We start from the raw sequence: 13,060 nt of genomic DNA on the forward strand, positions 1-13,060 counted from the left end.
CTTTGACACCACTGTTCATTGCCAAAATAACACTGAGCAAGTTCAATTTGCATATACTGCCAAACACAGTGCGTCCTTTTCCATTAAAAACGTCGCTCCCCTGTTTGTGCCAACGATCGCCACTTTGCCAAAGTGTTTGAAAATTCTTTGCTTGCAGATCCTCTGCTTTCTCATCATTGCCAAACACATTCATTAATCTGCTGTGACCTCCAACCTTGCTTGCATGCTGCCCTCCACTTTGCAATCTTGATTGTAGAGTACTGATGCCCTTGCCAAATCTGCATTTATTTGGAAGTAATTAAACTTCCCATTTGTGCACTCCTTGTCTTAGTTTTAATCTCCATTTACAAAACAAATCTCATTATTAATACTATATGCATGGCTAGGATTGGGAGGCAACATTGAAACCTCTTTCAAAATAGGACTACATTCTTCTTCACATTATTAAAGCATTTGGAAATGGGTTTGTGGTTCCTTTGATGGGGATGATCTTGAAGCATCTTGAGCAATACACTGAAAGATCTCCACTTAGCAGTGAGACAGTCTCTTTTGTCTTTCCATTTTCTTTCCAAGGATACTTTAAGGATGAATTTTGACAATTTCATCCATAGTAACGAGAATCGCCGTGAGTCGGGTGAGTCGTCCAAGTTGGCGAGTCAAGTTGCCTCAGCCGGGTCAAAATGACCCGTGACCCTGGCTCAGCGTGTCAATTGAGTTGACTTGGCTGACTCGGCAGGGTGACTTGGCTGACTCGCCTAGGTGACTCGGTTGATTTTTTTTTTTTTTTGCCTTTGTAGTTACGTAATTGATATATGTTATGTATGTGATCAAATTACCTTCTATTTTATGATGGTATTGTGTCTTTAATCTTTATTCAATAATGGGTGCATGGAATTAATTTAAATCCAATTTTTTTTCTAAATTTCAAGGGTTTTATCACTTTGCCGAGTCACTGCCGAGTCACAGGCAAGTCCGAGCCGGGTCATGAGTCGAGTTACCCTTGTGGAGTTTGAGCCGGGTCTGAGTCTTGTTACTTTGATTTCATCACAATTCGGATACTCTTCTTTGGCATCCACCATTTGTAACATCTGTCACTGATGAGTGTTGGGAATGAGTGAAAAGCCCCCTAGAAATGTCCTTGAAAACTGATCATGAGATCTTGCTAGTAGAAAGTATGTAGTCTGATATACCAACATTCATCCTTCAAATCAACCCTTTTTGATTATTCACGAAATGGGGGATTTTAATCTCTAAAGTTGCTTATTTCATTCTTTGTTTAATTGAACATTCCAGAATAAATATGAAAGCTCATGTGTAAGCCCGTGACAAAACTATCAAATGGCCACCTAGGATACAAAGGCTGATACGATATGCTCATCAAGACACATAGCATATGCATAAGAAGAAAAGACCAGGCACTTGTAAATTTGCAAGATATTGTCAGCCAAGCATGCACATTTCCAAATTGTCCTAGAAAATGCATTTTAAATTGATCCACTAAAAATACCAACATGGTCATAAATTTTAAAGATAATAGCAAAAAATGGCAAACCAGAAATCACTTTTGGTGAAAACAAAATTTTGGCCAAATCAAAAGAATGAAAGGAAGAATTGCAACCCTAATCAGGGTGAATATAGTGGAAACAATAGAAAACATCAAGAAGCATTGATATTTGGTGCGCTGAAGGCATGTACAAAAACAACACAATGGCTAAAACAGGTAGCAATGCCTATCATCAGTAGAAATAGTTTTGAAGCATTGGCAAAGCTACACGATGAAAGAGGAAAGAAGCTAGCACATCTGGACAAATCAGGGCATCCTTGACAAACCTACCCAGGCAGCCAAAATGGATTTAGGGCCAAAAAAGGAAGCAGATATCAATAATACACTAAAAAATCCATGGAGCCATATTCAGGAAGGGGAATGGAAAATTGTTCAAAAAACAAAATCATCCAAGGTGCTTAAAAAATTAAACCCTAGCCACCCCATGATGGCTGGTGCGAACTCAAAAACACTAAGAGCAAGGGAAAGTTTTTTGAAGTTAGAAACAATGGCTGCAACTTGGCCAAATCTAATATTACTAACCCTAGCAAGGATCAACGCTCCTTCAACTCCTTGAGTGTACAATTCAGAAATAATCTGGAAACCCTCACAAATGCGGAAGGCAGACCGGAAATTTCAAAAGCTCAGGCGATAATTGCTATGCATGGGATGGCCAACCCTAATGTCAATAAGGAAAACGAAACAAAAACCCTACCAGTAGGAAAAAAAATCAAGAAAGAGAAGGGATCACTTAGGAAAAAAAATTAGCAGTAATAGTCACATGGAGGACTGCTGGTAAAATTGCAAATGATTAGGCCTCTTCGCTCTATGGAATGGCCGTGGGATGAAAATACCTGATATAGTTAAATGGCTACATGAAGTGCTGGGTACACAGGTAAGTATAACTTATATCTCTGATAAATTAATTTATCTGCAATGGAAAAATAGGATTACTATGGATAATTTATTGCATGGACCACTGTGTTTCTTCGAAGGATATAGGATAAACTTCTTAAAATGGAAACTGAATTTCATTATAACAGATACTAATCATAAAATCATTCTGACATGGATAGCAATTAAATTTTTTATAGTTGAATCAATGCTTTGTCAAATCCTAAAGCGTATAGGGAACATGATAGGAGAGATTATAGGCATAGAAACTGGTTTTTTGGATGCTAATGAAGTCAAGCTTCTTATAAATCTCAGGATAAATACACAGGTAATTAAACCCATTAAGATAATAACTAACATATCTTTATATAACCTGAATCCCATTATATTTCATGGAGAAATCCAAAAAACTGTCATATATGATCTTGAATCTAGGTATAATTATGACACTGAGTCTATTACATTCCATCTCAGAACTTTAGAACTTAGAATTAAATTCCCCTCCATAACAATGCAAAATTCGCAGCAAAAGGATGACACCAAAATTTCAATGATTCTAAAAGCTTGGTGGAAGAACAGAGTATGGATGGGATGGAAAGAATTAGGCATAGGAATCAATTAGCTAGTCAAATCTACATCCCTAATAAGGACATAGAGGAAGGAGAAATTATTGAAGAAGAACAAGGGTGGAATGCAGAGGCAGAGGATATACGACTAATTCAAAATAATACGGAGTGGGTTCATACTCAACCAAATAGATCAAACACCTCTGGTTATCAGAATGTGTTAAGTGAATATATACAGAAGGATAGAATGGAGAACAACAGAGCACAATTAGACAGGCAGGATAGTTTCAAAAACTATGAAAAGAAAGAAGTCATTCGACATTGCATAACATGTCAGCAACAAAAGAAATTCATAGAAGTTAAGGAAAATATGGGATCTCTCAGTAAAATGATGAATGGTATGACATTGATCCACAATGATGTGTGCGATCAATTGCAAACATGGCAAGAGGAACAAAGAACTCATCAATGCTCAACAGATGCATTAGTTAGCGCAACCCCCAACAAAGAAATAAAGCTCCCAAGTGAAGTGGATACGTTAAACAAACAAACAAAGAAGTAAAGCTCTCAAGTGAAGTGGATAAGTTAAACAAACAAACACACTTCTTATCAGGAGAAGGAACTGAAGCAATTTTGGAAGAGTATGGACAGGACAGCTTTAATCAAATACCGGACAGTCCGACCAAGGAACATCATAATGCAGTCTTTAGAACAACATAATATATTGACGGCAGTAATCATAGTCTCCTAGAAACTAATATGCACCCCATGATGGATTTAGTAGAACACCCCCAGTAAGACTTTCAGACAAACACAAACAAAGAAGTAAGGAATGCAATAAGCAGTGAGGATAATGATGAAGACTTAATAAATTTCAATACTACAATAGAGATGGTATTGAGGGAAGAATTGGAAGAAGAAACAAATGGAGATTGAGTACTGCTGCAGGACACACAGGAGGAAACAACTGATATACAACTTGGGATGGCAACCACAAATGAGGGAATGATAGTGGCAAAGATAGTCAAAAGACAGGAAAAGATGGGAAGACACTCTTGGAACTCAGAAACATAATTGGAATTTCAGATAATCAGGCCAAACTTGGAGGACCTATTTCTTGCAGGACCTATTTCAGTTCTTTCCCAAGGAGCAGTGAAAATCACAAGTTGGAATGTTAGGGGTATAAATGCCCCTAACAAACAAAGGTTATTAAAAATTCTAATCCAAGAAACCAAGCTGAATTCAAAAGAAACACAATAAATGAACAATAAACTAGGTTTTTGGCGAACAGATTGGGTTGAAGCAATAAGAGCGGCAGGAGGATTGGCAATACTTTGGGACCCTAGGAAGCTAAATTTTGAACATCTTAGTCAAAACAATAACTGGATTTTTGGGAAAATCAAAAGTATTAATAGTAACTTATCTTTCATCATCACTAATAAATATGGTCCTGTACAAAATAATCAAAAGGCAGTCTTATGGGTAGAATTAAGTAACCACTATAAAGGACCACATATTGTTGGAGGAGACTTTAATGATTTTAGACAAAAATGAAAAATACGGGGGTTCCTCTCGTGCCCCTCAGTCACAAGTTGACTTTAGTCAGTGGCTAGTTAGTTATAACTTAATTGAAATCAAGACAAATAATGGTAATTATACTTGGAATAATAGGAGGGCGGGTTTTAGTCATATAGCTGAAAAATTAGATAGGTTCTTTTTCAAAGGTGATCTTAGGAAACTTGATTTCTCTTTAGATTCAGAAATTCTTAAATTCTCAGGTCCCGATCACTTCCCAATTAGACTAGACATTAGTGAACCTATTAAACTCACTAGGAACCCATTTAAATCTGAAAACATGTGGCTTCAGCATAGAGACTTCTTGGATTTGGTTGATAAATGATGGAACGAAGAAGTATTTGAAGGATCCAAAGTGTTTTGTTTTGTATCGAAATTAAAGGACCTTAAGAACAAACTCTTAAGATGGAATAGGGAACACTTTAATAACATTTTCGAAGAAAAATTTAATATAGAACATGAATTATAGGCATTAAATAATGAGGTAATCAAGAAAGGAATGGACAAAGATAGTTTTTATAAAGAAAAAGAACTATAGCCAAACATGGGGAAATTCTATCTAAAGAAGAAACTTTTTGGAAACAAAAATCCCGTGAAACATGGTTGGCAGAAGGAGATAGAAACAAAATTACAAAAATCATGGACATCAGTGGAAACATAATTCAAGAACCTAGGAAAATTGGTGAAGAATTTGTTAAATACTTTGAAAACATATATGATGAACCCAATGGCTCCAACCTCAAAGCCTAACAAGAAATGTTAGAAGTCATCCCAAAACTAATTACAGAAAGAGAAAACATATGGTTAAATAGTAAATTCGCCTTCAAAGAAGTGGAAGAGGTGGTCTTCCAGATGCACCCAGACAAAGCACTTGGCCTAGATGGCTACAACACAGTTTTTTCAAAACTGTTGGCATATAATAGGCAAAGAACTATATGAAGCCGTAGAAGAAAACCGTAATTCAGGTACCCATTTATCCAAAATTAATAATACTTTTGTTACTGTCATCCCAAAGAAATCCAATTATAGAGAACTTGGAGACTTTAGGCTAATAGCATTGTGTAATATAGTTTATAAAATCCTCTTAAAAACATTATCCAATAGACTTAGGAAAATACTTCCTAAGATCATCTCAAAAGAACAAACCAGTTTCATCCCGAATAGATCCATCCTAGAAGACATCATTATTGCTCAAGAAATCATTCACACAACCCAATTTAATAAAGAACCTAGTATGTTAATCAATCCAGATATCCAAAAAGCATATGATAAAGTCAACTGGAGGTTATTATGCAAATGCTTAGAATCCTTTGCCTTTTCCAAAAGATGGATTAATTCAATTTTTGGTTGTATATCTACCCCAAAACTATCCATTCTGGTAATCTAGAAGGTTTCTTTCAAAGATCTGGAGGTATTAGGCAAGGTGATCCATTATCTCCCTTTTTGTTTGTCATTATGGTAGATGTAACATCCGGTTTTCCCGAGTCTAAATTAACAACTAACACACATAGAAAATAAGTTATTACTTTATTTCATAGGAACACAGTTATATCATTCATGTTCATGTGAATAAGATTTACCGTTAAAAACAGTTAGACAAAATTTCTTAACTAAAAACTTGAAACACCATCAAATGAAATTACTATAGAAATGGAAAACCACATACCTCGGAAACTAAGATCGAAATCAAAACTAGGGATGCTTTTGCAACCACCCCGTTAGTCCACAAATACCACTATAACAATATCATATGACGACTATCATCTAAAAACCGCTATCTCAAAATCAAATGATGATTACATTTAAATACCACTATATTTAAAATTAGGGCATCACATACCATTGTATCAATTAGGGCATTGTTTACCATCGGTTCATTTAGGGCTTCTGATACCACTATATCACTTAGGGCTTTCGATACCACCGATTCAGTTCAGGCTTCCGATATCACTGATTCATTTAGGGCTTCCGATACCGCTGTATCATTTAGAGTTCCAGCTATCACTCAATCAATTAGGGCTTCAAATTCCTTTCCTTCCGATTAATTAACTGTGTCAGTAACTCAAGATTAGAAATATACTTATATTCGATATTCATATAATTGAAAAACAATCCATGAATTTATCTCTTGCATCTAGGTGTAAAATAACGGTAACAATGAAATAACTCAATTTAATCTTACCTCATAAATAAAAATGCCAATACCTAGTTCCGTTAAACAATTGACTGCATAACTTATCTCTGTCTGACGCACGACTGACATCTTGGGGAGAGGTGAAACACTGCTAGGGGTTTAACCACCCAACCTCGGACCACAACTTATCCCCACACGATCTCTAACGAGAAAGGCCCTCCCTACCTGGAATTGGCACATCTTGCCATCCACTGGGCATTCTGGTATTTAACTCACCATATGACTTGGCAGCAGGAGGTCACTGTAATAGGAATAGGCATGAGCTATTATTTAATTCATATTAAAAATGATTAACACTGATACTGATTCATATTATTAATTTATTACAGATTCCTCTCTTTCACCTCATCACCCTTTTCCTCGGTTACAGAACCGGGTGAGTCCCGGGTGTTCGGAATCCTCAGAACAACCGATTCTGTTAATTATACAAGAGGATTACATGCATTCGACATTTCACAATCTGTGATTACATGATTATGTTCTTTAAAGATTCCAAAATTGAATGTTTAATTAATTAATTTAATCATAATTCAATTCTCTTCCGCGTTCTTGCAAATTAACTCCACCTCTTCACCATTTCATGGCTTCTCTGCTGGTGAATTCCTCGGTGTTAATAGTATTCTAGATTTGTTCGGAAGATTGTGAAAGCATGTGCATTGATGTTGGTTCACTTAAACAATCAGGTTTTTAAACACTACTATTTGTGTTCGTAAATGATGCAATCTCAAGGATACTCGAATATATATAGTTCTCAACTATTATGCCTAGCCGGCTAAGGATGGATCTGACCTATCATTATGTACTGAAGGAAACCAACAACTAGAATATATATAGTTCTCAACTATTATGCCTAGCCGACTAAGGATGGATCTGACCTATCATTATGTACTGACTGAAAATAGATATTATACTCAGTGAAAAACAATCAAGAATTACTATGCTTTACCTAGTGTTGGAAATCGTCCAGACAACCCTATGTAGCATGGTGGTAACATACCAATTTTTCATAACTGTTGTAGAACAAATATGCAACTAACAGCAAATCCTTTTCACTTAAGGTATAAAGAGAAAAATAAATAATTCGAATGGGAAAATGTCTTATAGATATCATTATAGTTTCCACCTTTCTTATCTATGACTGTGTCAAACTTATGGAATATATTACTGCTGGAAACATGATAACAGACCCTGTGATGATCCGACTATGAGACTTCACTTGCACACATTATCCATTCAACATTACATTTATTGGACGGCAGCATCAACAATAAGACAGAATGCTGACTTAGGAAAAACAGGAAATGAAAGAAAGGTAACCAGAGTGTATATGCAAGGAAAGATGGATACACGATTATGAATAAAGAACATTAGTGATATAAAAGACAAATTCCAATTCTAAAATCTATTTAATATTCCCTTGAATTTGGTCTGAAATAATTAGGCATCAGTGTTATGGATTCTATGCATCAATGGCACAAAAGATATATGACTGGTGTATTAATGTATTATATTCGGAGCTGAGATTTTTATCTACACATGATTGATATGCTTTCATGATTAAGTATCCGTTTTCTAAAATCTATATATTCTTCCTTGAAATCCAGTGTGAAAATAAGTAGATATCAATGTTATGTATTTGATGCAAAATGGCACAAAGATACAGTTCATGCGATATGGAGATGATTAAAAGATTACAAGTCTCTGTATTATTATCAGTTTCCAGATACTTTATGATTTCCAAGAAGCTTATCATTACAAAGAAAAAAATAAAAGGAAGGCATACATTGGTTCAATGGCAATCTTACTTGACACTTCGATTTTTGTTTGAGTAGCTCTGATATCGGGAGTTCGGCTCCACTACTGGTTTGGATTCCTACGGCAAGAAACTTGAGGGAGAAATAAAACAAAGGCAATAAACTCAGTTAAAAATTATTCATAGTTGGATCAAACCGCAAACGGAACTATTCTCAGTTTCTTGAGAGACACCAACAGCAATGAGTAAGAATAAAGAAAGAGTGAAAAGGGTTGTGATGAGATATGATCATCAGACTCTAAATAAAGAAAAAGAAAAGAAAGAACTTGGCTCTACGGCTTCCGTCAGTTACAAGAAGACTTTTCGGTTCCTCCATAAATTCGAATTCCAAAGCATTAAATCGATTAAAACAAAAAGAAGGATAGATAAATAAAAGGTTGGAAAATAAAGTTGAAAGATTATACAATTCAAATCATCAAATATTAAATCAATTTTCATGCCAAGTGCTAATCGGTTAAAAGTAAGAAATTATAGTTCGAATATTATAATTCCAAACATTATTATATTTTGAACATTATTATAATCACTTATTTAAATTATTAAATTATAATGATGCCAAATCAATTTTATATTATATGCACGTATATAAGTAATAATTAAAAATAATATGACGAAAGATAAAAAAAAATCCTTTAAGATACGTTTTATATTTTAACTCAATTATATTAATTCAAGGTCACCGGGAGACGGGGAGACTTTGAGGTCTCCGGTACTGGTACTGGTACCGGTACGGCAATTTTCCAAATAGGAGACGGGGGTACTTGGAGACGGCAATTTTTTTTTTTTTTTTTTTTTGTAAAATAAATTTTTAATAGTTTAAACTTAAAGAGTCTAATACTAAAAGTAAATACAAAATTTCAAAATTTCAAAATAGTAATACCGTAAGACTAAAAGACTAAAGTAAATAATAAATTAATAATACTAGTGTTGTCACATTAAAAATTAAAATAGATTCATAGAGTCAAACTGTCAAAGATTATAATAATAATAAGCAGTCAGATACAAAAGTACATTACTGAAATAGATTTTAAAACCTGACAAATTGGCATTGCTACAAAAAATTCGTGAAAATTATTGAATTATTCAACATCAATGCATGCATAGAGACACACTTAGGATTTCTATTTTCTAACTAAGAGTTAGGATTGCTTAGTTTAAAAGGGAGTAAATCATTTTGTAATAGTGTTTTTTTTCCAGTTACACAGATTCAACTAACAAAGATTCCTATATTGGTACTAGGATATTGCCAACAGCAGATAAACAGGTACGAATAACAAATACGACTTATACATCAAACTGAAACATGATATCCTCTTGAAAAAACAGAAATATGGGACCAAATACATTCATGTTAACATACATAAAACCTCTAGTCTATCACTGTTATCGCTGAGTCTTTATCAGCAAATAGATGCTTGGTTTTCATGAGGAATAATACTATTACCAAGCATTTGCATATCAGATTTCTGTAACATACGTAATACTATCTTCTAATGCACTAACAACAGTTTTTGCACCCTAATTCCTCAGCCGCATAAATTTATGTGATTTGGGATCTTTACTGCAATCCTGTACAGCTTCCAATATGTTGTCTTAGACTTGTATCGTGTTCCTGTAGGTCATGTACATCACCAAGCAGTTGTTACGGAATTCATATAGTACCTTAGATTTTTGTATTAAAAACATTTAAATGAGGGCTAAAATATATAAAATTATTTAATATTATATTTTACATTTATATTTTATCAGGAGACTTCGGGGAGACTTCACTTTTTGGATTAGGAGACGGGGAGACTTCAGGAGACTTCGTCATGAAGTCTCCAACCTTTTTTGAGGTCTCCGGAGACGCGAAAAGTCTCCGAGACGCGTCTCGGTCTCCGAGACGCCACTTTTAGGGGGGAGACGGGTCTCCTGGTAACCATGTATTAATTAAATTATTTATTAAATAACTCATGCGGGTCCTGTAGATGTATTCTGTTCCAAGTCGCTAGGTCCTCTACCCATCTGCTCAGTGATGGTGATGCTCCTGCCTAATTCTTTTTTGACAATGCTTCCACCCCACCGACATGCTCCCTACAAGGAAATTCTCCACCATTAAATTATATTATCATAATAAATTATTTAAATAATCACAACGGTTAACCATCTTCTTAATTCCATGAATTCATGATTAACGATCAACTAATATGTCATCTTCACTTGAAATCATAATGACTATCTTACCATTTCGCCAGATATAACAAATTAAACTGCCAACTGACTTCATGCGAACCTCAACGGCTATATTTCAAGTTAGGTCAAAAATTGGGATGTAACAGTAGAAGCCTTAGGTAGAGCGATTCATAAATCTAACGAGGAAGGGAAAATCAAAGGAATTGAAGTCTTTGAAAACACAACCAACATAACTCATCAACAATTTGCTGATGACACTATTCTACCAAGGATTAGCACTAAGGAAGAAACACACCAATTCAATAATTTTTTTAATTTGTATACAAGGACATCATGACAAGTAGTTAACGCGAATAAATCAGATTTTTTTTCTTAAACATAGATAGCATTATAGTGGTAGAAAGTCGGGCAATTTCGCAAATACTTAGGGGTCTCAAAAGATAAAGGGAAAAAAGTAATAAATTATGGGACCCTGTGATATCCAAACTCCAAAACAAAATGGAAAACTGGAAGGGAAGGTGGTTATCCAATGCAGGAAGAGTCACAATAATCAAAGCTGTCCTTTTTGCCATTCCCACTTACCAAATGTCTATCCTCCCTATGTCTCCTGGCATAACAAAAAAAATTGAATCTAAAATTAGGAATTTTTTCTGGCAAGTTACTTTAGATAATAAAAAGATTCCAACAGTAAAATGGGAACACATTTGCAAACTGCTAGATAAAGGAGGACTATGCATTAAAAGCATGGCAGGTCAAAACTTAGCACTAGCAGCCAAGCTTGTCTGGAATATTCTTCAAGAACCACATAGGAAGTGGGCTTCCATCTTATTAAACAAATATGTGCTAAATGCAGATCCCATCAATCTATTCATAAAAAAATCACCCTTGTGGCTCTCATATCTGGAACTTTATGATGTCATGTAAAGAAATTATTAATAATAAATTAACGTGGGACATATGCAATGGAAATGACACCCTATTTTGGGAAGATTCGTGGGTAGGTTATGCCCCTGTTGACTCACATCAAATGGATCCAAACATTAAAACAATCCTAAAATAGGAATGAGGGGACAAACTTATTCAATACATTGAAATTGATGTTAATTTGCCAGCTTTGGGATGGAGATGGAAAAACCTAGAACGAACTCACCTCTCAGAAGAACAAAAGAACGCTTCTCTAATTTTTTTAAATAATAGAACTTGTGCTTTAAAAGATAGGGAGGATAAACTCATATGTAGTGGATCTAAGGATCAGAATTACAAGGTTAAAGAAGGATACAAACAAACTATCAAAATTCTCAACCAACTAAATTGGGACTACCCATTACAACTATGCTGGAACAAAGCATGCTTGCCCAAATCTGACACATTCTTATGGGCAGCTATGCAAAAACACATTCTAACAACATAATGGTTCCAAAAATTAGGATATGAGGGACCATCTAGATGCATTCTATCATAAACAGTAGATCGCATTCTCTTTAATTGTCCTTTTGCCCTTTCATGTTGGAAAAGTATATGTCAGAAACTAAACTGGGTGACAACATTCCCTAATGATTTTAAAACTGTTATTCAGCAGTGGCCCACCAAAACCAGAAAGTTAGAAACTGCCTTTGCAAAGATATTTGGATCGCCATCCCTTCAATCACGGCATGGGAATTATGAAAAGAAAGAAAGAGGAGATTGTTCCAAGACAAGGAACTACAATCAAAATCTCTAGCGAATAAGATTGAAACAAGTATTGTTGAAACTCTGAATAGTAGGCTCAGAAATTCTAACCACGCAGAAGGATCTTTCCCTCAATGGGACAGACTTATCTGAAAGAATTGGATGGGTGTGATTATCCCTCCCCAATATGTCAAAGGTGGAAATAGTAGCAAAAAGGATAGGTTAAACTGCAAATGGGAACCCCCTAGAGAGGGATGGTTTAAAATGAACTTTGATGGTGCCTCAAGAGGCAACCTTGGAGTAGCAAGCATTGGTTGTGTAATACATGAGTGCAAAGGCCAAATTCTAGCAAAACTAGCTAAACCCATAGGAAATACCACAAATAGTATGACATAAATCACAACTTTATCAGAAGGTCTTCAACTTAGTAAGGATCTAGGTATCAAGCATCTAATAGTGGAAGTAGATTCTCAAATTATTATAAATGCAATCAGAACAGGCATAACTCCTAATTGGAAATTGCATTCGTTACTTGAACGTAGCTTACACCAAAGTGGATTCACAATAATTGAATTTAAGCATATATATATATATATATAGAGAGAGAGAGAGAGAGAGAGAGAGAGAGAGAGTTT

General features: G+C 35.0%; 1 protein-coding gene across 3 annotated transcripts in view; it reads left to right on the plus strand.

Moving 5' to 3' along the window:
- LOC149539464 (uncharacterized) overlaps positions 1-13,060 on the plus strand; it is a 68,791-nt gene that overhangs the window by 24,674 nt on the left and 31,057 nt on the right. The gene's annotated exons all lie outside the window — the stretch shown is intronic.

The sequence above is a fragment of the Cupressus sempervirens genome, chromosome 9 (genome assembly GCF_028749045.1).
Source record: "Cupressus sempervirens isolate cs-2001-9-10 chromosome 9, ASM2874904v1, whole genome shotgun sequence".
In the NCBI taxonomy this organism is placed as follows: domain Eukaryota; kingdom Viridiplantae; phylum Streptophyta; class Pinopsida; order Cupressales; family Cupressaceae; genus Cupressus; species Cupressus sempervirens.